At 40.1% G+C, this 24,636-nt stretch overlaps 1 long non-coding RNA gene and 1 pseudogene across 1 annotated transcript in view; one reads left to right on the plus strand and one right to left on the minus strand.

Moving 5' to 3' along the window:
- Positions 1-24,636, minus strand: part of LOC114052349 — an 88,319-nt gene that overhangs the window by 45,335 nt on the left and 18,348 nt on the right. The window lies entirely within an intron of this gene.
- LOC114052348 lies at positions 12,369-13,175 on the plus strand (annotated as a pseudogene).

Raw genomic sequence — 24,636 nt, forward strand, 5'->3', positions numbered from 1 at the left:
CCTGGGGCGAGGAGCGCTGACGTGGTAGAGCTTGTTGTGGCAGTGGAGAGGAAACACCTCACCCCTTATCATACCACCTTGGAAGAACTGAGAATTTACAGGTCCCTAGAAGTATCTCTGAAAACATCTGTACAAACCCCCTAAGCTTGGAACAGTACATTCTCCACATTGGAACCAGACTCTTACCTTAACAAAGAGTTTAAAACTCAAGTAATTGGCTGGGATCATGAGCAAACCTCACAAAAAGAGTCAGACTATATCATCTTACTTTGGGGACAAAGAAGACCAAAACATACAACCAGAAGAAGACAACAAAGTCAAAGCTCCTACATCCAAAGCCTACAAGAAAAATATGAATCAGTCCCAGGCCTTGGAAGAGCTCAAAAGGGATTTTGAGAAGCAAGTAAGAGAAGTAGAGGAAAAACTGGGAAGAGAAATGAGAGTGATGCAAGAGAATCATGAAAAACAAATCAACAATTTGCTTAAGGAGACCCAAAAAAAATACTGAAGAAAATAACACCTTAAAAAATAGCCTAACCCAAATGGCAAAAGAGGTCCAAAAAGCCAATGAGGAGAAGAATGCCCTAAAAAGCAAAATTGCCCAAATGGAAAAGAAAGTCCAAAAGATTACTGAAGAAAATACTTCTTTAAAAATTAGAATGGAGCGATTGGAAGCTAGTGACTTTATGAGAAATCAAGACACTGTAAAACAAATCCAAAAGAATGAAAAATTAGGAAACAATGTGAAGTATCTCATTGGAAAAACAACTGACCTGGAAAATAGATCCAGGAGAGAGAATTTAAAAATTATTGGACTATCTGAAAGCCATGATCAAAAAAAGAGCCTGGATATCATCTTTCAAGAAATTATCAGGAAAACTGCCCTGATATTTTAGAACCAGAGGGCAAAATAGAAAATGAAAGAATCCACCTATCTCCTCCTGAAAGAGATCCCCAAAGGAAAACTCCTAGGAATACTGTAGCCAAATTCCAGAGTTCCCAGGTCAAGGAGAAAATATTACAAGCAGCCAGAAAGAAGCAATTCAAATATTGTGGAAACACAATCAGGATAACACGAGATTTAGCAGTTTCTATATTAAGGGATGGCAGGGCATGGAATATAATATTCCAGAGGGCAAAGGAGATAGGATTACAACCAAGAATCACCTACCCAGCAAAACTGAGTATAATCCTTCAGGGGAAAAAATGGTCATTCAGTGAAATAGAGGACTTTCAAGCATTCTTGATGAAAAGACCAGAGTTGAATAGAAAATTTGACTTTCAAATACAAGACTCAAGTGGAACATGAAGAGGTAAACAGGAAAGAGAAATCATAAGAGACTTATTAAGGTTGAACTGTTTACATTCCTGCATGGAAAGATGATATTTGTAATTCATGAGGCCTTTGTCAGTATTAGGGTAGTTGGAGGGAAAAAATTATATGTATGTATATAGATAGATAGATAGATAGATAGATAGATAGAGGGCACAGGGTAAGTTGAAGATGAAGAGGTCATATCTGGAGAATAAAATTAAGAGGTGAGAGAGGATTATACTAGGAGAAGGAGAAAGGGAGAGGTAGAATAGGGTAAATTATGTCACAAAAAAACCAGAAAAGGCTCTTACAGTGGAGGGGAAACAGGGAAGGTGAGAGGGAATGAGTGAATCTTATTCTCATAGGATTTGACTTAAGGAGGGAATAACATACACACTCAATTGGGTATGGAAATCTGTCTTACTCTACAGGAAAATGGGGGGGGAGGCAACAAGAGAGTAGGGGGATGATAGAGAGGAGGACAGATTGGGCAAAGGGGTAATCAGAAGCAAATACTTCTGAGGAGGGACAGGGTCAAAAGAAAGAGTAGAATAAATGGGGGGGCAGGAAAGGATTAAGGGAAATAGAGTTAGCTTTTCACAGCACGTCTACTATGGAAGTGTTTTGCATAACTGCACATGTATAACCTATAATGAGTTGCTTGGCTTTTCAATGAGGGTGGGTGGGGAGGGAGGAAGGGAGAAAATTTGGAACCCAAAGTTTTAAAAACACATGTTTTAAAAAAAATGTTTTCACGTGCAACTGAGAAATAAGAAATACAGGAAATGGGGTACAGAAATCTATCCTGCCCTACAGGAAAATTAAAGGGGAAGGGGATAAGAGAAGGGGGGGATAGATAAAAGGGACGGCAGACTAGGTGAAGGAGTATTCAGAATGCATGACATCTTGGGGTGGGGGGAGGGGCAAGATGGGGTGAAAATTTGGAACTCAAAATCTTGTGGAAGTAAATGTTGAAAACAAAAAATTAACAAATTTATTAATTAAAAAAAAGATTAAAAAATATATATATATCCTAAAATCACTAGCAAGCCATTTCAACATCTAGGCAATTTTAGCCTTGGCCCCTTGGGCTGATCAAATCTCAGGGACAGCTTAGTTGGCTTTTAGGAAAAGAACTAGCCTAATTTACAATGGGTTGAGGGAGGGGATGGACCCTGGCCTATCACACCCTTAATATGTCCTTATCTACCTTGGTCTTGATTCATGTATTCCAGGTATAGTGGATTTGTTTGCTCTGGATTGGTACAGTTTAAAAAGATTCTAATTCTCTTCTTCTTAAGTATAAAACATCTTTCCCCTATCTCCTGGGGTCACTCAGACCTAGACTGTAGTTCTAGGCAGAGTTGATTTCCCCAAAACTACCTCCTTAGTGTTTTGCTTTGTTTCAGGAACCAGAACAAACAGTTGAGAAACTGAGTGGTCATGGCACTGATTAGCCTGTGTATCTTTGTAACTTCTTGGTGTGTACCCACTGGCAGTTTGGGTAGCGGTGGTTGTTGTTTATCCTTCATTCTCAAAGAGGACCCATGACATGATTTGAGTGTGAATTGGATGTAAGAAAGGCAAAGTTGTGCAAAATCATCAGCCTCACTCTCTCCTCCAGAGTCACCAAAGTCCAGTGGCAAGACAAAGTCAAGACAACTGGCGGTGGCCCAGGATGCAGTGGGTGACCTTGACCTTTCTAAATTAAGGTCTTTCAAAGATCTCAGTTTGTCTGAGGCTATGCCCATTCAATGACTAAGGGCTGAGTAAGAACTAAGACAAAAGACAGCCTAGTTTATCATCACAAAAGTGTCAGTCTTAGAGGGGAAAATCCTCAAAGTTTGTATATGATCAATAAACACCATTGCATTAGATGTAAAGAACACACAGGTATGTTTCTATTCCATGCTATCTATAACTGAACTAATTGCATTAATTTCTAACTCTAAGATCTATGACCTTTAAACATATCTTTTGAGCTTTTGTGAAAATTCATAATACCCCTTGTGCTAACCTGCAATGACCTAGATGGGGGGTTCTTAACCTTTTTTTGTGTTCTGGACCCCTTTCAGTCAGTCAATCAATCAATAAGCATATATTAAGCATATACTACATGCTAAGTTTCATGCTGAGCACTGGGGGTACAAAAAGAGGCAAAAGACCCCTTGGGCAGTCTACTGAAGTCTACAGAAGCCTCCTCAAAATAATGCTTTTAAACATACAAAATAAAATATATAGAATTATAAGAGAAACCAATTATATTGAAATGTAGTTTTCAGAATATTTTTCAAAAACAAGTTACCCCAGGTTAAGAACACATGACCTAGCATGTTGCAAAGCCAGAGTCAGGAATTATGGTTCTGAGAGGCATATTTTGTCTAGAAGCTAAAATGTGTCTGCTATTTGAGAATTTCTCCTGAGTAATACAGGCTTCTACTGCTATGATCATTCTTCTTTAGGGCAACGGACTAGAGCGCCAATGTTCAATTTTCTCCATAGATGCCCCACAGAGTGAGGTAGAATGAGGTTCTGGCCCATTAAATTCAAAATAGAAAGAATTATTCTACCCTATAGGAGGAAAAGGAAGAGTTATAATCAGGATGTTCCCACAGCCAAGAAACAAGCATCTTCATCTGACTCACTAATAGCACCCAGAAACTTATTCAATTGAAGTTGGGGCCCTAATAGCAATCTTCAAATGGGCCTACTCATCCTTCCAGGAGTGAGCATTACCTATTCCCTTTTACCCTTGTCCAGCTGAAAAGACACAAGGCCTAAGGAAAAAAAGAGTCTTGAGAACAGAGTACTGGGAAGTAATCCCAAGCCCAACTCAGGAAGATTTGTTTGCTCTGCATCTTTCTGGCCATAACCAGCCATGCTTTCACTTTGTAGGAGGCATCTGAGTGTCATGGGAAAGAGCCCTGATGGCCTGGGAGTAGATAGATCTGAGTTCTAGTCATATCTGTCACCATCTAACTGTGTGATTTGGACATAATCTGTTTAAACCTAGGCATCCTAGTCTGTTAAATGAGGGATTCTGACTGGGTGACCTTGAAAGTCTCTTCCAGCTAAAATTTCAGAGTTTTTTTACATCCAGCCCAGCCTAAAATCATCTGCCTACAAAATGTTCTCTTGGCTCGCAAAACGTTCCCTAACTCTTCCCACACTTGCCCATAGCAAGGAGGCAGCATCTGCTGGCAGAAAGTATCTGTTGCCTGAAGGACGTTGCTAGAGACTTGGGTCATAGTTTGAAATGTGTATTAACATTCTTACTTGCTGTGACCTTATTTCTTTTGGTGGAAAGAGGCCTGGACTGACCTCAATAAAATAAGGGGGTTGGATTAGATGATCTCTCACTACTCCACTCCAGGGCCCAAAGGCATTTTATCTTCTAGGAGTCTTCCTAAAGCTGTCTCCTAAGTGCAATGCCTTTATTGGGTGGGTTGCTCATGTGGGCTCCCATCTGTTCCTCTTCAGAATGATTCTCAATCACTAGGGCAATCTCTGTCTTGAGTACATAGCTGGCTCTCTTTTCTGTTGCTGTAGGTCATATTCCTCAATGGTATTTCTTCCCTTTAGTGACTGCCTCCATGTTTCTGTGTGTCTGGAATATGTGTCTCAGATCCTTCTCCTGTGCCTAGGGCTCTCTGAAATTGACTCTGCAGATGTTGGTTGAGGTGTCTTTTTCTGAGGGCATCACTCCATGCCTCCAGAGGGGGTTGGGTGGAAGACAAAATAAAAATCTCCATAGATTGAAGTTCTCATCTTACAGTATAAAGTATTTCACAGGGCACCTAGATAGTTCAGTAGAAAACATGCCAGACTTGGAGTCAGGAAGACCACTTCCTGAGTTCAAATCTGTCCTCAGACACTTACTAGCTGTGTGACCCCGGGCAAGTCACTTAACTTTGTTTGCCTCAGTTCCTCATTTGTAAAACGAACTGGAGAAGGAAATGGCAAACCACTCCAGTATCTTTGCCAAGAGAAACCCAAATGGGATCACAAAAGAGTTGGACACAACTCAAAAACGACTCAACAACCAAAAAGTATTTCACAGAAAAGTCTTACAAGAGTTTTCTCCACAAGTAGCCCACATTCCCTCAAACTAACAAACTCTCCGTACAGCTTAACTATTTAAATCTCCCAAAGGTGTGGCTCATTTTTAGCCCAACTAATCATGTTACCCTTTCTGATTAACTAAGAAAAAAGGTGTTCACACTTTCTAAATTAATCACTGGCTATTAAGACCCTGTTAACACATTAACACCTCATTATTTGTTATTTGTGACTAGTCAACTGTATGTGTGGGTCAATTGGAAGGTGTGGGGGGTAGGGGACCAACCACCCCCCCAACAATACTATAATATACTGCACTTGACCAAGCTATGAAACTGAGGCTCAGAGAGATTAAGTGACTTGCCTAGCTAGTAACTGATGGAGTCAAGATCCCATCATGGGATGGGCATGGACTCCATGTCTTGTGTTCTTTAACACTCTGCTGCCACTTTAAAGATCATGAATGGTTTCTAACACAGTGGGCCTCTGTTATGTGGCAGCAGCCATTAACTAGAGCTCTCTAATAAGAGGCACTTTGATACATTTATGGTACAATGAAAATCAGTGTTCAAAATGAAGACCCTGAGGCACTGTGAGATCTTCAATGATCCAAGAAAGAGTCAATACTGGCAGTGCCATTCTAGTATTAAATGTATTTTTTTGGTATTAAAATTCTTTGAAATTTAATAACATGGGAAGGGTATACGTGGTAACTCTTTCTTAGCCAGAACAGTTGATTGAATAAAAACTGCATTCCCTAATAATGTTGGGTCAGCCAGTGTGAGTTAGAGGTTGAGATTCCTGACTCTAAGGCTAGCACTCTCCCAAGTATAGCACTCTTTTTCCTGTGCCATGATGCTTCTGAGGATCTTACCTGGTCCCAAAACCAAAGGAATGCAAAATCTCAGTTTTTAAAAGTTGGTCTTTAAATGAACTACAAGTAAAAGTTTTGGTCTGTCAAAACAACAAATTTTTTGCTGACTTCAAATGATTTTGCCAACTTTACTTTGTAGCAAAAGTGACAGCTTTAATTATTAAAATCTTAATATTTATATACTTAAATCCTAAATGGAGAATGTTTGCTTCTTGAGGGCAGGTGAAATACTACTTTTGCCTTAAAATACAGGTTCTCAATACACATTTATTGATTGAATGGATAATAAACTGTATTATTGCATTTCATTAGAGGAGAACCCATAACACTAAACCTAAAATAGCCAATCAGTTCATCAATATTTATTGAGCACTCCATTCTGATAGAACAGTGATGTCATGGGTGCAGAAGGACACTTTCTCACCAGTGGTGATTACATCTCATTTCTACCTTTTCATCCTATATAATTCTTGTCAGTTTCTGAGCACAGTTTAAATAGGACATTGATCAACCAATGTCAATCTAATAAAATATGACCAGGAAGGTGATCAGAAAGGTTCTAGAAGACATCTCCTACAAGAAATGATTATATGTAATAAATTGCATATTATCTCTCCCATTAGAATGAGAGCTAGACCTGTTTTTGCCTTTTTTTGTGTTCCTAAGCTTAGCACAGTGACTGGCACATAGAAAATGCTTAATAAATGCTTATTGACTCATTCATTGATAGAAAAGGGATTTTTAGCTTGAAGAAAACACTAATTGGACATGTTATAGTCATCTTCAAATATTTGAAAGGCATTGATCCAAAGGACTGATTTAGTACCTTAGAACTAGTTGGATTTGCAGGGAATCAGATTTCAGCTCAATAAACAAAATAACTTTCTAATAATTAGAGTTGTTCATCAATGGAATAGGTTGCTAAAATAGGTGTTAAGTTCCCCATCACTGGAGAGGTTTAAGAAGAGGTTGGATAACTGTCAGGAATGCTATCAGAAGGATTATAAGATCATAGATTTAGAGCTGGATGGGACCTCAAAGGTCATCTAATCCAACTTCCTCCTTCTACAGATGAGAAAACCGTGACCTGAAGAGGTTAAATGATTTACCAAGGGTCACATAGCTAGTAAGTATTTGAGGTAGGATTTGAACTCAAGTCTTCCTGATATCTAGTATTTTATCTACTACACTAAGCTGGTGTTGTGAGAATCAAATGAGAAACCATGTATAAAATACTATATGTTATCTGGGAGGGTCAAATAAGATAATGTATGTAAAGCATTATGCAAACCTTTTGGAGAAGAAAATAGCAGATCACTCCAGTATTTTTGCCAAGAAAACCCCAAATGGGGTCAGGAAGAGTTGTTCACAATTGAAACTACTGAAAAATAACAACATGCAAACCTTAAAGTACTGTAAACATGTCACCTGTTATGATGACTGTTACCAGAGACTATTCACAGAGAAAAAAATTTGATATGCATAATTGCTTTTTTTTAAAAGCACCTATGACCCCATCGGTGCTCCAGAAATATTTGAAATGACAGCTCGTTTATAATTATCATTCTAGATTTCATTTCTCCAGAGAGTTCTGAGTAAATTCTTGGAGCCTGCAACATAGGACTTTTTCTAGAGAGGATCTGGGCACTTTGTTTTCTATGTTCAGAAGTTGTAGAGAGTTCCCTTGTATTATTTCTTTCATTATGGTGTTCAGGTTTTTTAACTTCTGTTTCTCCAAGAGACCTATAATCTTTAAGTTATCTCTACATATCCTGTCTCCAAAATCAAAATACTTTACTTGTCTGGAGATAGTTTTCTTTTTTTCTTCTCTTATTCCAGATTGTCCTTTACTTCTGTGTATTTGCATTACCAGTCCACTGTTTTTTCTTTTGTCTCATTGATGAGGTTTGCTACTGTGAATTCAAATTTTTCTATTCTATCCATTATTTTTGCTATGCAGATCATAAATTCTGCTTTCACAATTCTCTATTAAACCATTCAGGAATATCCTACTCTGAGAATCTAACGTTCTTTGCCTCATCCAGTATTAATTCTTTTTCATTTTTCTTTTTCTTGTACTATTTATTCATAGGTAACTGGATTTATTTAGATGACCTGGAGGCTATCTTCTCTTCTATTAATAATATCTTCTCTCTTGGTTTATCTGCTTGTGCTCAAGGTCTTTGAGTTTCCTCCTCTTGAGATCTTCCATAATTTCAGTCTTTTTCCCCCCCTTATATTTCCCTATTGCTCACTTTCTGACTCCTTTCCCTTTGATGATTGTCACAGCCTCCTTCTATGTTAGGGAATCACATTTCACAGGCCTCAGTCCTGTGCTAAGTGACTTCTGTGGGGATAGCACTGACTCCATATGAATGTCGATCCCCTTTGCTTCAGCCCTGGTGGATACACACATATATACTAGCATTCTGCCACAGTTCCCTCTGTTCCTCAGTTCTCTTGTTGAATACTGTTAAAGCAAAAAGGACAGCTATGATGTCATAAGGAAGACTTCTAGGGCACTAGTGGCTAATTGATATTCAGACTCCCTACCAGAAGGAAAAGGGACCTCAGGCCATTACTGCTGGTCTTACTCTGACATAGTGACTCAGAGGATTTGAGCTTCCCCTAAGCTTCTTCATTGAAAAGGGTGAAGAGGCTAATAAGGTCATTCCATACCCCTAGAACCATGAGGAGAGATGTAGCAAGTAGTGCTCTGGGCACCCCAGCCTGCTAGTCAGAGTGTGGGTGGGGAGAGTGAGCCCAAAATATTTACTGCATTAATTAATATGATGTTTTAGGGCTTGCAAAGCACTTTACATATATTATCTCATTTTTGTCTCACAATAATTCCATGAGGTAGGTATTACATGTGTTATTATCCCAATTTGACAGATAAAGAGACTGAGGTTCAGGGAGGTTAAGTGAGTTTGCTCATGATTACAAAGCTACTAAGTGTCATCGATGGGATTTGAGATCAGGTCTTCCTCATTCCAGGTTAATAATAAGTCAATTCTTTTACAAGCGACCACAGGATTGTAGCCGATCTTGTAGCCATATAAAATCACCAGTCAGAAATCTTCCTGTCTTTAAATACTCCAGCACAATGTAACCTCACTTGCTACAATATGGCACAATGATTTGGAATGCAGTTCTCCTACCCCCGGTGGCTAGGTTTCCCTAATTACAAAGGTAACTTGAAATAGCTGTCTAACCAGGCTTCCCTGGCCTGTTCCATTAAGCCACGTCAAGCCTAACTTAAGAGCTGGACAGATACTGGCTTGGGGGGAAGTGGGCCTGGTGTGTACTGTCAGAGCTCCAAGAGTGGAGGAGGGGAGCAGATTATTTGTTTATTCTGGATCTGCTTGCTGCTGGCTTACAGCTGGGACCCTGCAGCCTGCCGGGCAATGGAAGCAGACAAGGAGGAAAAGAAAGAGAGGGATGTGGGGAGAGATAAAGATAGAGTGAGACAGAGGGAGAGAGAGACTGAGAGAGACAGGACAGAGAGATAGAGAAAGAGACAGAGAAACAAAGAGAGAGGTAGAAGAAAGGGAGACAAAGAGAGGGAGACAGAGAAACAGAGAGAGAGAGGTGGGAGGTAAATAGAGAAAGGAAGGAAGAGGAGGAGAAGAACAGAGATGAGAAGAGAAAGGGAGAGAGAGAGAGACAGAGACAGAGACAGAGACAGAGACAGAGACAGAGAGAATTCTTTACTCTCTCAGGATTCTAACCTGGAACCAGCCTTTAGGAAACTCTCCTCTTTAAAGAAATTCAGCTCAGTCTCCTTTCTCCTTGGTTGGCCAGGACACCTGTCCACAGCTCTTTAGTCTGGTCTTTAGTGACTTTGATGCTATAATAGAATCTCTTAAAAACCTACCAGTTCTGTCCTTACCCACCTGTACACTTAATGTTACACAGGGAATGACTCATTTTTTTAAAGCGATTTTCTAACTTTATAACTATGGACAATATCTCTCAGCCTCAGTTTCTTCTTCTGTTAGATTGGCATAGTACTTGTAGTACTAACCTCACATGATTATGAAACTATGCTAGAAAGCACCTCATGTGAAAAAGACCTAAGAATTTTGTGGCTTGTAGTTTCAGTATGAATTGTGCGGCATAACTTCCCCCAAAGCTGGTGCTATCTTAGGCTATATTCAGAGAGTTATCATGTGCAGAATGAGAGAGAGACATGATCATCCCACTTCACTGTGCTCTGTTCAAACCACAGCTAGGGGAGCATGATAAGGACCTGGGTTCAAATTCTGCATCTGACGCATATTATTTTTGAAATTTGGGCAAGTCATTTAGCTTCCCTAGTCCTCAATTTCCTCATCTGTAAAATGAGGGATTGGATTAGATTGCCTTTGAATTGGGTCCCTTCTGTCTCTGGTCCTATGTCCCTAATGGAATGTTGTCACTTCTGGGTATCACACTTTATGAAGGATATTGACAAACTATAGAACATTCAGAAGATGACCAGAATCAACGAATCCAAGAATTGGAAGAAGGGATGGAAACTAGCATTTAGTAAGTATGTATGCCATGTACTGTGCCAGCACAGGGGCACAGATATTATTTTATTTGATCCTCAAAACAATCCTCAGCCATAGGTGCTATTACTATTCCCATTTTATATTTGGGGAAACTGAGGCAGGCAGAGGTTAAAGGATCATACAGCTAGTAAATGTGTGGGGCCAGATTTGAACTCGGTTCTTTCCTGACTCCAGATCCAGCACTCTATCCACTGCACCACTCCCTACCTCCCCTGAGGAAGGAACCTTAGAGACCATCTAACCCAACCCATACCTGAATGAATATTCCTTCTACAACATACTGCCTTCCCTCTGTTGACGACCTCAATGTATCCTATATGTACCTCATTTGGACTTAGTTGTCTGCATGTTGTCTCCTCCACTAGAATGTGACCTCACTGAGAGCAGGGGCTGGTTTTTTGTTTTTGTTTTTTGCCTTTGTTGTTATCCCCAGCAGTAATGGCAGTGCCTGACCCTACATTTACTAGGTGTTTAATAAATGTTTGTTGATAACTTGAAATACGGAACAGAAAGTCATTCAGTCTTCTTTGAAGACCACGAAGGCCTACCTCCATTCCCATTACCTCCTGAAGCCCATTTCACTTCTGGAGAGCTGTAAATGTTAGGAAATTCAATTATGTCCAACCTTTATTCGCCTATTTCTAAATTCCACCCTTTACATGCTTCCTAAGGCCAATCTAAACAAGTCTTCTGCTACCTCAAAGTCCTTTAAATCCTCACGACCACTATCATGGTCCCTCTAAGTCTTCTCTAAGCTAAACATACCTAGTTCCTTCAATGGACTGTCATATGACATCTCTTTATTCCATAAAAAGACCATAAAGGACAGTTCCACGTTCCCCAGCTAGGCCGAATTCATCACCTAGCTAGCTTTCTCTACTTATTTAAATTGACATTATCCCTTAGAAGATCAAATTACATGCAAATTCTATTACTGGTAGGAGTAAACAATACAAGATTCATATATAAATAATACAAAGATGGTGAGTCTTGGATCTGGCTCATCTGTCAAAGGCAAGAGAATGAACTGCTTTACAACAATAACAGAAAGACTCAGTTAGGTAGTCCTTAGATACTACATAGCACAGCATTCCTAGTGTAATTCCCACATATACAAATATGTCTAGAGGGTAATAAAATGATGTTAAATATCAAACAACCTGGACTCATCTCCCAAGCTCATAGACCCCATTTTAATATAACTGATTGTAGGTTGTGCTTATTATAGCTGTTTATATTATCATCACTATTTAAAACAGTGGATAGGGCACTGGGCCTGGAGTCAGGAAGATCTGAGTTCAAATGTAGCCTCAGACACTTACTATCTGTGTGACCCTGGGGAAGTCACTTGACCCTGTTTGTCTCAGTTTCCTCACATGCAAATGAGCTGGTAAAGGAAATGGCAATCCACTGCAGTATCTTTGCCAAGAAATCGCAAATGGGGTCACAAAGAGTCAGACACAACTGAAGAACAACAATTGCTATTTAAGAAGCCAGATTTACTGCCCATCTCCTTCAAGAAAGATCATAGGATCATAATATCATATATCGGCTCGTTCAGCTGGCCAAGATGCCAAAGGGGAAGAAGACCAAGGGGAAGAAGGTGGCTCCAGCCCCTGCTGTAGAAAAGAAACAGGAGGCCAAGAAAGTGGTCAATCCTTTGTTTGAGAAGCGGTCCAAGAACTTTGGCATTGGTCAGGACATCCAGCCCAAAAGGGACCTTACTCGATTTGTCAAATGGCCTCGGTACATCAGACTGCAGTGTCAAAGGTCTGTCCTTTATAAGCGTTTGAAAGTGCCACAAGCAATTAACCAGTTCACCCAGGCTTTGGATCATCAGACAGCTACTCAACTGCTTAAACCGGCTCACAAGTACAGACCTGAGACAAAGCAAGATAAGAAGCAAAGGCTGCTGGCTCGGGCTGAACAAAAAGCTTCTGGCAAAGGAGATGTCCCCACTAAGAGACCACCTGTCCTCAGAGCAGGTGTTAGCACTGTTACTACCCTGGTAGAAAACAAGAAAGCACAGTTGGTAGTGATTGCACATGACGTGGACCCCATTGAGCTAGTGGTCTTCCTACCTTCCTTGTGCCGAAAAATGGGGGTTCCTTACTGTATTATCAACGGTAAAGCCAGGCTGGGTCGCTTAGTTCACAGAAAGACGTGCACAAGCATTGCCTTCACACAGGTTAACCCTGAAGATAAGGGAGCATTGGCTAAGCTTGTAGAAGCCATCAAAACCAATTACAACGACAGATATGATGAGATCCGTCGTCACTGGGGTGGCAATGTTCTGGGTCCAAAATCAGTGGCTCTTATTGCCAAGCCGGAAAAGGCAAAAGCTAAAGAACTTGCAACCAAATTGGGTTAAATGTATATTTGATTTTTCCCTACGTAAAAATAAAAATTTAAACAAAATGAAAAAAAAATAAAATAAACTCCCAAGGGAACTTAGACTCTAATTAGCCCAACCCCCTCATTTTATAGATGAACAGCTAAAGGCCCAAAGAAACCAAGGAATTTGCTCAAGGTCATATCGATATTAAGAACAGAGTAAGGATTTGAACCCAGGTCTTCTATCTCCAAATCCAGCATCCTTTCTACTGTCACAGCTTTTAATAGGGTCCTCCTTTAAATATCATTTCTTTTAATATCACCTTTCTGCTTACAGACCATTTACTACTAGTGAAGATTGATCAAAAATAAAGACCATATAAGGAACTTACTATTATGACACATGATCAAGGATCACTTGAACTGGACGAGACAATCAAGGAATGGATAGATGGATGAAAAAAAAAAACATTTATTAAGTTTTCACCATGTGTAAAGCACTGTACTATGTACTGAGGATACAAATAGAAAACACAGGCTCTATTCTCAAGGAATTCAGATTTTAACATAACAGATTTTCTTAACTTTTTTTGTGTAATAGTCCCTTTTGACAGTCTGGTGAAACTTAGGGGACCTTTTCAGAATAAGGTATTTAGATGCATAAAAAATAAAGAACATAGAATTACAAAGGAAACCTATTTTTTAAATATAATTGTCCAAAAAAAATGCTTAAATCAAATTCATAGATCCTAGGTTACGAACCCCTGTAATAGGGTAAACAATGCATAAAAAGAGGTTTCCACAGCAATTTGGATGGAAAGGATCTGTGGTCTTCGGGGCACAGCAGAAAAACAGATGGTAATACATCTTTAATGTTATTTCCACTAATAAAAACCATTCTCTATTTCTGATTTTGAACTATTTGACTGTGCCAAGGACTCTGGTGGTGAAAACTTTCTTTTCTGCATTTTCAGTAACTATGGTTGCAGGGGCAAGGCCTATAATTATAAAAGCAGTTACCAGCCTTCATCTCTACAAAGGTTGATGTTTAGGGCTAGGCTGGAAGTAGGGCTAGTGGTCTGGAAGATATTGCTGTTTCTGGGCCTCTTGGGCACAGGATCCTGGACTGTCTCCATCAGGGTCTGAGGGAAGGTGATGATTAAAGTGGTATTGGTGGTTTGATCTGACTAGCCTATGTTTCCTCCCATCTCTCCCTCAGGATGCCTTGCTGCTTCAGCTAGTTTGGCTACCTTATTCCATGGATAGCAGTTGGTCAGCAAGAGAAGATTTAGGGATGATGGAGCATGGATGGCTGCTTTCAAGTACTCTTCAAGGATTGTCATGTGGAAAAGGGTCTAGACTTGTTCCCAGAGGGCCAAAGCAGGAGCAATGGGCAGAAGGTATGGAGAAGGGGCAGCTAGGTGGTGCAGTGGATAAAGCACTAGTCCTGAAGTCAGGAGAACCTGAGTTCAAATATGGCCTCAGACCAAACACTTAACATTTACTAGCTGTGTGGCCCTGGACAAGTCACTTAACCCCAATTGCCTAAAAATTAAAAGAAAAACAAAAGAAAAGAAAAGGTTTGGAGAAGAAGAATACAACTCAATCAATAGGTGCGTACTTGCTGAGTCATTAGAAATGTCCAAAAGTGGAATAGACTTCCTCTGGAGATGGTGTGTTTCCTATCACTAAAGGTCTTCATGCAGAGCCTGTAGGATGCTTTACTGGAGATAATGTATTTTGATTGAAGTAGCTTCCATCTTATTGCTCTGTGGTTCAATTTGTTCTACATGGTGAGAAGGGGTATGTATTTATGGGTAGAGGGGAGACTGTAAATTTTTTCAAACATGGAAATGACTTGACACAATATTAATAGCTAGCTAACATTTACATAGCATTTGCTATGTGCCAGGCAATTATTATCTCATTTGATATTCACAATAACCCTGGAAGGTAGGTGCTATTATTATCTCCATTTTACAGATGAGGAAACTGAGGCTATGACTAGCCCAGGGTCACACAGCTAGTAAGTGTCTGAGGCTGGATTTGAATTCAGATTTCCCCGACTCCAGGTCTGGTGCTCTATTCTCTGTGCCACCTCAATACTGACATAACTTTGTACATAGAATAGGGTCAGGCTGCTATTCCTACTGCAGCTGCTTTAGAAGCCAGCTAGCTCAAGTTTGTCCTGGGCTAAGAAGGGACTGCTACAGATACGAGTTTCTTTCATACTTTCCCACAAGCAGGGGCAGATTGATTAATTTCATATTTTACTGTAAATGGAAATGTAGGATGAGAATCTCAGCTCATTTTAATAAAGATGGCCTATTACTAGATGCCAAACCCCATATGATCTAGGCTCATAGATTTAGAGTTAGAAGAGACCTTAGAGATTATCTGGACCAAACCATCATTTTACAGATGAAGAAATTAATAATTACTTGGTACCTTCAGCTAAAGCAAAATATTTCATGCAGTTTTGAGCCTGCAGTAAGAAGGTTGACAGATGTGATTTTTTTTCTTGCTGCCCACTCTTCTGACATTCATGGGTCTTGCTAGTTTGTGACAACATGCTGAAGAAGCCTGTACACTCTACTAGGCTCTTGGATACTGGGATGTGCCTTTGGTGAAAGGAAGAAAAGCAGCAGGATATAATGGAGATAGTGCTGAGCTGAGAGTGAGGACACCTAGTTTGCAATCCTGCATCTATCACTAAGTGAGGCACTCTAGACACATCACTTCATCTCTTGGGCTACTACGCCCTCTCCAAAATATGGGGGTAGGCAAGGCACAGTGGCACATAGAAAAGAATGCTAAATTTAGAGTCAGGGATATGGATTTTTGTCCCAGAAGCCACATACTACCTGTGTGATCTTGGGGAAGTTATTTAACTTCTCTGAGAATCATTTGTCTCCTCTATAAAATGAGAGGGTTGGACTTTCTGACTTCTAAGGTCTCTTCCTGCTCTAAATCCTATGACCCTTCTATAAATATGATCCCTAAGGTTCCTTCCAATTAGAAACTTATATTCTAAACTGGCAAATTCTCTTCCTCTAAGCTGGAAAGGTCCCACTATGAATCACTAAGCAGAATCTAATCATAATTATTGAGGTTTTATCAGCTCTGTTTTAGACTCTTGTATTCTCCCATAGCCCTCCCATAGACAAAACCTTCACAATGCATGAGATTGCCTACTGGTGATTCTGTTTCCATAACCATAAGGGAATTTGAATGGTTTCGATTTTAGCTGACTACATCTAATAGTAGAAGCACGCAAGGCATAGATGATGATATATATATATATGAAGAGAGAGAGAGAGAGAGAGAGAGAGAGAGAGAGAGAGATGGATTGAGTATAGAGACCTAACTTAAAAGAGTCCTAGAGTAGTCATCCTAGGTTCTGATCCTGATTTTGCCACTAACTCTCCAGGTGACCTTGAGCAAGTCACTCACTAGACTTCATTTTCTTCCTCTGTTAAGTTTTACCCATTCTTTCAAGAAACATGCATTAAAGCCTACTGCATACAGAACATATACTATAGATACCTGAAGCCAACACAAAGCTTACATAAAATAATGGTCCCTGAAACTTATAGTCTAATACAGAAATAAGACTAAACACAGATAATCACAATATACAATATTACATTCCAATTTGAATTGTACAAAATGAATGGTCAAGGAAATGTTTAAAGTCCTCTCTAGCTCTCTGAAATTCCATTATGTAAAGCCGGTGAGGCAGGGAGAGAAAGGGGAAAAACTGCTCAGAACTGACATTTCCTATATCTTTAAACATCCAGTTTGCATCTCCTGCTCAGTCACATGCCCTCCTGGCATATTGGGTAGGTTTTATTTGCAGGATGACTGATGCAGAATCTGGAAATAAGTTGTGAAGCCTTTATATTGGTGTTGCTTTAGTCTGCACAGATGTGCTGAGTCCAGTCTTTGGCCACCTTCCTGATTGCCAATGACTGTGTTTAGGCTTTGTCCCCTTACTGCTTCTGATAAGATATGAGTTGGCTGTCAATTTAAAAAACAAAAGACAAGACATTTTAAGATAAGAAAGAATGGAGTCCATCTAGAGGAAACCAAAAGAATAGATAATTTCAGGCACCAGCACTGGGTGAATTACAACATAGATCATAGATTTTAGAGCTGGAAGAGCCTTGTAAGCCATTGGGTCCCACCCCCTCCTTTTACAGATGAGGAAACTGAGGTCTATAGAGGTGATGTAACTTGCACTGTAAGTATCTAACTTAGGACTTGTACTCAGGTCTATCCAGATAACCAGTCCCATGTTGTACATACTATATCACACGTAAGCACTAAATGTTCCTCTGATAGCTAACAGCTAAGCAGAAAAGGATATATAATTTTCATTTCCTGACAAGAGGAGATACACTGCAGTCACATCCAAAGACCTGATTTTTCCTGGAACTAAAACTCAAGCAGGAGTTTATCACGTGGATCCTTGGATAAAGGACATTAAGTGACATTAGTGGATAATATCTTTAACTGTGGTTTCACAAAAGGCCTTCTTGAACTTGTGGCCAGTCACGCTGAGTGTACTTGATGGGAAGTTTTATAATTTGTAGAATTTTAGTTTTAGATTTGTAGAAATCACTAAGTTATTAGGATTCATTTCAGCCTTCCAGACGCTCATTGGTCATGTTTCCCTTGCCAGGCCAGCCCCTCTCACTCAGTTCCCTAATCTCACTGGTTAGTGGTAGGGCCAACCCACAACCAAATAATGAAGTATGGGCATTTGTTTTTTGTAGTCCCTTCTGTCCCCTTCCATAGCAATCATAGAATTAAAGACTATCTCCAGGGCTTCTTAACTTGGAATCCAAAAACTCATTTTCACATATATCTATATAAATATATGTGACTAAACACATATAAATGTATATATATTTGAATAACTGTATTTCAATATAATTGGTTTTCCTTGTAATCCTATGCATTCTATTTTATGCGTTTGAAAACATTATTCTGACACTAAGCCTGTATCCCAAAGAGATTTTCCAAAATATTTGTAGTAGCCCTTTTGGTGGTGACTTAGAACTGGGATGCCCATCAATTGGGAAATGGCTGAACAAGCTATGATATATAATTATTATGGAATATTATTGTGCTATAAGAAATGACAAGCAGGATGATTTCAGCAAAATCTGAAATGACTTACATGAACTGATACAAAGTGAAGTGAGCAGAACCAGGTGAACATTGTACACAGGAATAGTGATATTGTATGATGGACAGTGGTGAATGACTTAGCTATTCTCAGCAATACAATGATCTAATACAATCTCAAAGGACTCATGAAAAATGCTATCAGCCTCCAGAGAAAGAACTGATGTTGTCTGAATACAGACTGAAGCATATTATTCTTAATTTTCTTTCTTCCTTTAATTCTTCCTTCCTTCCTTTCTTTTTCCTTCCTTCTTTCTTCTTTCTTTCCTTTCTTCCTTCCTTCCTCTCTTGCACAAAATGACTAATATGGAAACATTTTACATGATTGCACATGTATAACAGTTTCAGATTACTTACTGTCTCAGGGAAGGGAGAGGGAAGGCAGGGAGAGATAGAATTTGGAATTCAAAACTTAAAAAAACAGCTAAAATTGTTTTTACATGTAATTGGAGGTAAATAAAATATTATTTAAAAAAAAGTATTATTCTGAGGAGTTCACAGGCTTCACCAGACTGCCAAAGGGGTCCATGACACCAAATAGGTTAAGAACCCTCCTAAGCCTAACCCCCTCATTTTACAAATGAAGAAACTATTGCTCAGAGAGGTTAAATAACTTGCCCAATCTCATGCAGGTAGTAAGTAAAGGTGCAGAGGAAGAATTTGAATTCAGGTCCCCTGACTTCTGAGTCAGTGATAGTTCCAGTACACTATGCTTTCTTCACCCTTTTCCCTCTTTATGATACTCCTTGAGAGGTAACTGCCCCAAGGGGGCATCCCTGCCCTCTTGGTACTTTCTGTTCCTTCCATCAAAATCCATTCTTAGGAAAAGTTTTTATATCTGTCATTTCTACATTAATGTGAATTTTAGTCCCTTCTCCCACAGCTATGATACCTCTTTTCTGGCTATGGAACAAAAGACTTTGTTATTTGTTTTAAAATGAGAGAGGTGTTAGGGATAGGGGACAGGGAGGTATCTAGGGACTCTGAAATAACACTGTGGGTTCACAGTAACCCACTCAAACCTTTAACATAGGAAATAGCCCTAGGATGCCCTATGTCTTGAGGGGACTGGCTCTTCCAGAAAAATCCAAGGGGAGACAGCATAAAAGTAATCAATGGACCGATTAAGTGCTAACAGTTTCTGGATGTAGTACTTGTAATTAGACTCAAGAGCTGTCTCAGATAAAACCCCGGAGTAAATGATAGTGGAAAGGAGCTTAACAATTATCTAACACAATTGTCTCTATAGAGAATGTACAAATGTACAGTATAGACTGAAAGGATACAAGGGTCCATGTGCCAATCAACTTTTTGGCTGCCCACTTCTCAGCTATCCTGATCTCTGAGAGGATGGTGTGCTGGAGCCAGCTTAAACCAGCTCACAAGAGCCAATTTTCAGAGTGAGCATTTATACACATCACCCAGGCATAATTTGTTATTTTGTCAGTTATCTAGACTTAAGAATGTGGAAAATATGTTAGCAATGCAGATGAAACTTAAAAATGTGTCATATATACATTTTCTTTCAAAGAGCTGGCTGTTAAACACTTTACCAGTATACCCCCATGTCCAAGTCTCCTGACATGCATTGCTCTTTATATTATACCAACGATGCCTTGCAAACATTTTGGCATTGATATGTTATGTCCATATGGCATAGAAATATAGCATATATACATAAAGCTCTTTTCTGTTTTGCAATGGTAAATCTGAGGGAAACTCCCTTCTTATCAAAAATTTGACAGCCCACCTCAGACTCCTAATGTTATAAGGAAGGCTGGCAGAGGAGGGACCTGGATGGATTGGGATTTAAAATTATGTTACTGTGCTCAGAATCTCCCCATAAAAATAGATACCTCCCCATTCTTTCCCTCAACCACTTTCCCCCTACCCAGAATGGAAAAGAAAGCCAGGGTGAACTGGCTTTCACATCCATTGCTCAAAAAAGGCAGTATGTAGCCAGAGAGCTGTACTTGGTGTCAGGAAGATCTGGGTTCAAATCTACCTCTGATATAAATCACTTAATTTCTTTGAGCTCCAGTTTTTCTTTTAAAACCAGGACTATAAAATCTTTAGTACCTGCTGCATAGGGTTAAGGTTCAAATGATATGTGTATAAATGTCAGCTAATATTATTGTCTAATTTGGGAGGGGTGGGTTCATTTCCTCTGCCTGATCTCTTTTAAAGTCCTGGGTACATTGACATGCTTATTCTCAATTGGAGACAGTTAGATGAGGGAACGGATTGAGTGCTGGAGCTGGAGTCAGGAATACTTGAACTCATATCTTGCCTGAATCATTTATGAGCTGCATGACCATGGGAAAGTCACTCACCCTCTCTGTGCCTACCTTTCCTCAATTGTAAAATGAGGGGCTTTTACTTGTTGGCTTTCAAGGTCCCTTCCAGCTCTAAATCTATGAGCCTATAACCTCTGTGAAGCCTTCCATTTCCATCCCAACCCACACTGATCTCTTACTCATCACCAATTAATGCTTATATCTTAGCATTTACATGCATAGGGATAAGTACTGGACCTGAGATTTCATAGGTACAAGGACCTCCTGGTAAAGAGGTGAATGCAGGGTAACACCTCTGTGAATACAGAGTAACAACTTCTCTGTAATGTATAGTCCCAGATATTTGACTAGAATATTGCTAGATTAAGGAACTTGCCCAGGGTCACCCAACCAGCAAAGTGAGACTTGAAGCCAGGGGTTCCTGATACCCAGGACAGCTCTCTAGCAACTGTTGCTCCACACTGCCTTTCATTTAAATTTGTTGTTGTTCAGTCCTTTCAGACTCTTCCTGACTCCATTTGGGGTTTTCTTGGCAAAGAGACTGGAGTAGTTTGCTATTTCCTTCTCCAGCTCATTTTATAGATGAGGAAACTGAGACAAATAGGGTTAAGTGGCTTACCCCAGGATCACACAGCTAGTAAGTGTCTGAGACTGGATTTGAACTTGAGTCTTCCAGATTCCAAGCCCAGTGCTCTATCCACTGTACCACCTTTCACTTTAATATATACAACCTTATAGAGTATCTCTTTGTCCATATGCGGCTTCTCTCTCAGTACTAGATTGTATGTTGTGAGAGAGTATTTGGGATCTTGGAGTCCTAGCACCTTTGAGGCCCCAAACGGGGCCTCAGCTCTGCAAAAGCCAAAGCAAGACGGTGGCAACTGTGGGAGTCTCAGTGGGTGGGTCTCTACAGATAATTGTTCCTCAGCTGGTATTGCTGTCTGGGGAAGGCACATAGGTCATCTGCCGAGGTGCTCCATGCTTCCAAACACTCTCTCAGATCCTGAACCGACTCATTCCCATGACTACTCCCTTTCCCTCACATTTATATACCACTGACTATACTCCAGGCAGTGTGCTATATGTTCTCCACATTGACTTAACATACCTAAGGCTCTTTCCTGTAGGGGCCTTCCACCTCCATCATCAAGGATACCTCTTTAGGAAATAATTAGCATTTGGGGGCAGTGCTGTGCCAGGTGGCAAAGTGGATAGAGTGCTGGGCCTGGAGTTAAGAAGAGCTGAATTCATATCTGATCTCAGACTCTTACCAGCTGCGTAACCCTGGGCAAGTTCCTTAACCTCTGTCTGCCTCAGTTTTCTCCTCGGTAAAGTGAGGATAATAATAGCACCTATCTCTCAGGGTTGTTGTGAGGATCAAATGAGGTATTTATAAAGTACTTAGCACAGTGTCTGGCATATAGTAAGTGCTGTATAAATGTGATTATTATTAGTATTATTATTGGTTCTTGGCACATAGCTGCACCCCTTTTGCCTATATCCCTCGGTTTTGACGGTGGCCCCCATTTTATCTTCCTCTTCCCTTACTTCTTAGGTGGAGAGACTGAAGAGATATGGGTGAATGCAGCATGAGGGACCCAGAGAGGGAACTGTGGCCACTTTCACCCCCTTCACAGGGAAATTTAAAATGCTGAAGTAACCTCTTAGTCTGGGTGAAAGTTTTCCTACATTCAGCACATTCAGGGCATTCCTCAACTTCCCCAAGACAACCTCTGCCTATTCTTTCTCCTCTAACCTCGCTTTCAGTTTAATTTTTTCTTTCCCATTCCCTCTTTTCTCCACCTCATTCAGTTCTAATTCTTGGTCTTTATGTTCTCTGTCCTTATCTCTGTTTTTCTTCTTGTTCCTCCAGTCCCTCTCTCTTTTTCTTCTGTGCTGGTGCTTCCTTCAGCAGCAGCCTCTCCTCAAAGTTTGATCTGCTCTCAGTTGTCTAACTAAGATATCCTCAGACCCAGGGCTTCTTAATTTTGTTTGTTTGTCATGGACCTCTTTGTTAGTCTGGCAAAGCCTGTGGGTCCCTTCTCAGAAAAATATTTTTAAATTCATGAAGTAAAATACATAGGATTACAAAGAAAACCAATGCAGTTGTCATCAGAGTTCACGGACCCCAATTTAAGAATTCCTGCTCAAAATCTTGACCAATCTCTTACTTTGTGTTGCTTTAAAAAAAAAAATGTAGCCCTAAACCTTTCCTTAGTTCTCTCCTTCTGCTACTAGGGAACCATTTTTAAGGGCAGTAGGATGTTAATCCACTCTTTCCTACCCTCAGTTCCTCATTCTGGTATCAGTAACCTCTTCCCTCATTGACCTTGGAATTGGGCTACATTTGTTATGGGAGAATTACAGGGGCAACGTCTCCTTTCCACCCCTCTGAGCATGGTCTGGGAGAGGAACATTGCCTAGATCTTCTACTGAGATGGAAATAGAATGACCTGCTTCAACAAGGTAGATTCCTTGGGCTCCCACATTGAAAACTTGGCCTCAGCTAGTCTAAAACAGATGCTCCGTGGAATCCTAGCTCTGCTACCTCCATCAACTTGTGATACCAACTTGTGAACTGTCCAACATGAAGAGGCTGCAGGGAACCTTCTTCTCCTTTGCCAGTGCCACCTCCCATTCCATTACTCATTGCCCACCGGGCTCTGGATGCCATCCTCAGTCAATCTACCATACTCTGGAGGTAACTTAGAGCCCTGCTCCCATCCAATCCTTGAGATCACTATCCCCTTCCAGAAAGTCTTTGGTGAGTTACATGCCCACTCACAGGACTTGAATGAGAAGGAAGTTACAACCACAATCTTTTCAGTAAGATGGTGGACAACTACACCTTAATGCTTACCTTGCCATTGCTTCCTAAGGTCCACCAGGCCGTACCATCTGTCTCAACATCATATTCTCATCATTCCTCATCTGTAAAATGAAGACATGGGACTAGATTGCCTCTAAGGTCCCTTCCAGTTCTAAATGCATGGGCTTACGGTCTCAGGCCTTTGTCTAACCCCATAGTTGCCATCTCACAGAAATCTCCTAGCTAGTCTCCCATACATCTCTGCCAGTTGGAATCCCACTTCAGGCTCACTGGAGGGCCTAATGTCTTAGCACACTCTACCAGAAGCACTAAATACTGTATGACCTATAGTGCCCATACTGGGATGCCAACCTATGACAAATGGACCACAGCCATGTGGATTCCAGAGCAAGGTAGTCATGCCAAAGTTGGATCCTGTTTCTTTTGTGGGGGGAGAGAAAATCTCTAACCCATGACAGGTCAATAGAATTGGGGAAGCAGTCCTCATACTCAACTCCCAGAGAGTTTCAAAATGAACATTGGAAGCTCCCTCAAACCTTCAATGTCCTTCCAAAGTGAACAGGGTTGCTGCTTCCCTAGGAGGCCTATTGTAGATTTTAGAGAGGCACTCATGCACAATTCTCATGCTGATGCCACTGATCTTACTTTGCACCAACTTCTCAATCACACTTCTCTGTTGCAAACACATTTTGTGTATTGAAGCCTCTACATACCAATTTTTCAAACCCAGGGGCTCAAATCTACTGTTACACCCTCTAACATGAATTTCTTTTTTATTTTTTATTTTCCATAGATTTATTAAACACTAATCTTTTATATACATTTGATATGATGTCTGGTATATCTAGCTAATCCATTGATCTCTCCTTTTTGTCTATTAGCAGTTAATTTTTAAAAATATTTTTATTTAAAGTTTTGAGTTCCAAATTCTATCCCTCCCTCCCCTCCCCCTCTCCTGAGAGAGTAAGCAATCAAATAAGGTTATACATGTGCAATTATGTAAAATATTTCCATACTAGTCATTTTGTACAAGAAGACTCAAATAAAAAATGAAAGAAAGAAAGTGAAAAAAGAATGCTTCTGTCTGTATTCAATCAATATCAGTTATTTCTCTGGAAGCAGATAGTATATTTCTTCATTAATCCTTTGGGATTGTCTTGGATCCTTGTATTGCTGAG

This window comes from Vombatus ursinus, unplaced genomic scaffold (genome assembly GCF_900497805.2).
Source record: "Vombatus ursinus unplaced genomic scaffold, bare-nosed wombat genome assembly UNPS02014807.1, whole genome shotgun sequence".
Taxonomy (NCBI): domain Eukaryota; kingdom Metazoa; phylum Chordata; class Mammalia; order Diprotodontia; family Vombatidae; genus Vombatus; species Vombatus ursinus.